The sequence below is a fragment of the Leopardus geoffroyi genome, chromosome A1, assembly GCF_018350155.1.
Source record: "Leopardus geoffroyi isolate Oge1 chromosome A1, O.geoffroyi_Oge1_pat1.0, whole genome shotgun sequence".
Lineage (NCBI taxonomy): Eukaryota > Metazoa > Chordata > Mammalia > Carnivora > Felidae > Leopardus > Leopardus geoffroyi.
Genome location: NC_059326.1, coordinates 124,544,884 through 124,549,463, shown reverse-complemented (window position 1 = coordinate 124,549,463; position 4,580 = coordinate 124,544,884).

Genomic DNA, 4,580 nt, shown 5'->3' with positions numbered 1-4,580 from the left:
AGAATAAAACTCTGGTGAGGTGGCAAGACTCCCACATACTTTACTTAATTTTCACCACATCTGGAGTGTGGTTTTCCCTTTTTGGCACCAAATTATATGAGACACAAGCTGAGGTATGATCAAGAAGAAGTGACCAGAATATTATATAAGGAACAGAAAGAAGCAGAAAAGAAAGTCCTTTTGCATTGGCATGAGAAGTGTCTTCAAATATCCCAAAAAGCATCAAGCTATTGAGACAATACTAGGACCTCAAGTGGAGCGCATCCTTTGCATTTCCTTTACTAGCCATGCTTGTCCACCCGGGGATTGTAAACTTCTGAATGGCAGAGGCCTCTTTTTTGACACCCATGAACCTCTATCTGTTCTCACTGGGCTGCTTTAAAGCTTTAAAGCTGCTTTACTTTTATCATAGTAAACGTCTTGATACTTATACATCTCACAGTGACTATAATTTTTTTTAATTTGAAAGTTTTTAAAATAAATAAAATAAAGGTGCTTATGAAATTATTTGGCTCTGAAAAACTAGTTTTGCTTACAAATAGAATATTTGGGGCACCTGGGTGGCTTAGTCAGTTGAACCTCTGACTTCAGCTCAGGTCAGTCTGTGAGTTTGAGCCTTCTGTCTCCCTCTCTTTGTGCCCCTCCTCCACTTGCTCGCACTCTCTCTCTTTCTCTCTCTCCTCTCTCTTTAAAAAATAAACATAAAAAAAAAAAAAACCAAGGAGAATATTTGGGAATCTTTGAAAAGTGAGAAAACTCTACCCATAAACTGCTTTTGAATGGAATGGCATTTTTAAATGTCTGCAGTTTTAGGTTGATATCATGTTGCCGGTTGACATTTAATTAATTGTGTATTCATTTTGTAATATATATGTATATAAATAATTGCTATATATATTATAATATAAATATACTAAGCCTAGTATTTTCGTAATCCTTTTCAAAAGTCAGAGGTCTCAGGGCACAGTAAGCCGGTGACAAGTGGATAAAAGACCACTGCCTGCCACAGTGTCTGTTACATTGTAAGCACTCAGTAAGTATTTGCCAAATCACTTAAAATACACTGATTTATCAAATAGAAAACAAAAATTTCTGGTTCATTTCTCTGCTAAGAGCTTGAGAGAGGGCATTAAAAGGAGAGTGGGAATGGGAGGCAGGGCAGCAGCTGTCCTCAAATTTCTGGTGGATCTGCTCCCCAAGAAAAGATACATCCTAATTTGGTTGTTAATTGCAGGTGGGATTGTCCCCAGTACTGCACCAGGGCCATTTCATGTTAATAGCAGGAAGTGTAGTGCGATCAAACTCTTATTTAGTTCAGGAGTTGAGTCACTGCTCTCCTAAAAAGGGAGGATTCTAAATATACTGAAAGGGGGAGCTGGTCACTGGATATTGGGAAGGGTGTCTTTTTGCAGGTCTTTTTGAAAAAAGGCAACAGATTAAGCAGGGGATCAAAATATAAGTGAAAGACTTGCCTACCAAGTTAAAAAGCAAAAAAGAACTGAACTAAAATAAAAATAGCTCCAACCCAGAGATCAAGAGGACTATTTTGTCCAAGGAAAGAATAGAAGTAGTCCGCTTACACTCTGCCAAGCCACTAGCTTCAAGTGCATCTTTGTGCGGATAGTCGAGGGTCTGAAAGGCTTTATTATTAAGAAGTTAATGCTTGACAGCAGCCGACTCCACCACAGCAAAATTACCCGCCTTCGAAAGACGGCCTCCTATGAGTCTTGGGTTAATTACTCAAACCTCCAAATTATCCTTCAGGGAACAAAATGAAGCATGAAAAATCAAAAGCAGATCTGTAGCTGAGATTATGAAAAGGGAGTGGGTTCCTTTCCATTTTAAAAAATGTTTATTTCTATTGTAGGAACCACAAGAGGGGAAAGGGAAAAAAAAAAAAAAAAAAAAAAAACCTGCCCGTGGACCAAGCAGGCAATAAATGGCTGGCAGCTGTACAGCCCAAAGGGAAAACAAAATCTGCTCATATAAATATTCACAAGGCAGTTTTCTTTAAATTTCCAAAACAAGTCACCCCAAATCAAATTGCTTGAGAACAGAGGTGCTGAGATGGAGACACCCCAAGTCTTGTTGCTAAAGAATATTTTCACTAGGCACCATTTTGTAAAATAGCTGATATGCTAAATCAAGCCACCTACAATCTACTGAAGATAAAATAACTACTTAAAATTATTTCCCCCCTCATATCTATTAACTCACCCTACTTCCCTTATCAGGAAGTAAATTCATTTTTGAAATAATTTGTTTTTGTTGAGACTCACCACCACTAAAACCTTTCATTTGTTTCTCTGCTTTTTTTCCCCATCAGAAATGGCTGTCATATACTCCCAAAACCATCTAAGAGAATCATTTCTCAAACAGAGGTATATCCCTACAGACGTTCTTGAAAGGGGGTGGCTGAGAGAATCTGGGTGATGTACTGAGGAAGTATATAAGGTTTGCCAGATGCTAAAACCAATATTGACCTATAATTTTCTGTAAACAAATTACGGCCAACAGCTAATTAAGTCACTGTATTTTTTTCTTTCTTTCTTAAGGTTGTGGTAAAATATACATACATAAAATTTATCTTCTTAACCATTTTGAAATGTACAGTTCAGTGGCGTTAAGTACATTTGCATTGTTGCCCACCTGTCACCCCAACCATGTCCAGAACTTTTTTCATCTTCCCACACTAAATCTCCATCCCCACTAAATAATAACTCCCCATTTTCTTTGCCCTTGAGTCCTTGGCAACCATCATTCTACTTCCTGTCTCTATGAATTTGGCTGCTCTATCATAGTCCTTTTTGAATGATGCTCTAATTCTTTTTTTTTTAATATGAAATTTATTGTCAAATTGGTTTCCATACAACACCCAGTGCTCATCCCAAAAGGTGCCTCCTCAATACCCATCACCCACCCTCCCTCCCACCCCCCATCAGCCCTCAGTTTCTTCTCAGTTTTTAAGAGTCTCTTATGCTTTGGCTCTCTCCCACTCTAACCTCTTTTTTTTTTTCCTTCCCCTCCCCCATGGGTTCCTGTTAAGTTTCTCTAATTCTTAAATCAAGGTGAACCTAGAACTCTCTTTAGTCTTTTCCCATTATCTTGTATGGGCATATCCATTGTCTCAGCTCCAGTTTTTAGGTGCAGTTCATTGACACATTTGAAATATTCCTTTCACCTCCCCCCCCCCCCCACCCTGCCATTGCCTTCTAAATTCTTATATTGGCCCAACTAGAAGGACTTACCTGTCTGCAGGGCTGCACTGCCTCTAAATGACCCACATAGGAAGTGTGCTGTATGCCAATACAGAAATGGAGCTGTTTTCTCTCAAGTTTGTGGAGCAGCTATTAAACAATTGTTCTGTCCTGGAAGCCCTGGTTATGTCAAGGTGCAATTTGATATGGGTGGATTAGAAATCCCAGTAGCCTTTTCTTACAGCCTAGGTTTCAGAAGATTCCTCTTGGACCGTGCAAAGCTGAGAACTAATAAGAGTGGCTCTACCATGTTCTTTGTCTTGGAAATGGGCTATTGGATGGAGTGCTCTTTGCTAATGGACAGGCAGAGAGCATTTGGAATAGCAGCAGGGATGGAATAAATTTCACTTTTACTCACATTTTGCCATTGATTACTGAAGGTCATCCTGTTCTATGCTAAACTGTGACTTGATGAGACAGGATGCCATAGTCCCTATCATAGTCAAGATACAGTAGATGCAAACCAAGAGGTGAAAAGTTAAACATGGACACAATTTTCCTATTCTTTATGGGCTTTCATTACTTTTCACAGAATCTGTTTGAATACCCCTCTAAAGACCCTGTGCTTAATCTCTCCTATCCCTACATTTCTTTTCTTCATTTGTTCTTGATTGACATGAGAAGCGATAACCAGACTTAGTGTGGGGAGGTAAATTGCTTGGAGAGAAACTAAACAGAGAAGGGAGATGGAAAGGAAACAGAACGGTGCATGTTTCTTTTTCTTTTATAAATTTTATAAATAATATTCCAGCCATAGGGGAAGAAGAAGAACCTTAGATAAGTGAAATGAGTCATTATGGAGACAAACCTTGTAGACTAAGAAATAAGATTCATTTAGTTATGTAGAGCCTTGGATTAACCATCATGCATCCATGCTTAATCCCAATTTTGCTTTGAAAGCAATAGCCTAGAGTCTGCAAACCTGGTTTCTAGACTAGGGTTGGCCACTAACTCTCTTTATTACCTTGGTCAAGTCAAACATCCTCTTTGAGCCTCAGCTTTCTTATATATGTAATAGAAAAAAATAACATCTGCCTCTCTCTCTGCCTTGAATTAGTATTATGCTACTTTGCATATAAAAATTTACAACAGTGTACTTCCACTTATTCCTTCCCATTTTTTGTTATTCTTGTCATATATTTAACTTCTACATATTTTATAAACCCCACAATGCATTTTTAAAAAGTTTTTCTAAGACAGTTGTTTTTCAAGTAAATTAAGAAAAGAGAAAAAACATCATTTATATTTACTCATGTAATCATCATTTCTGGCATTTCCCATTCCTTCCTGTAAATCTGAATTTTCATCTGGTATCATTTCCCT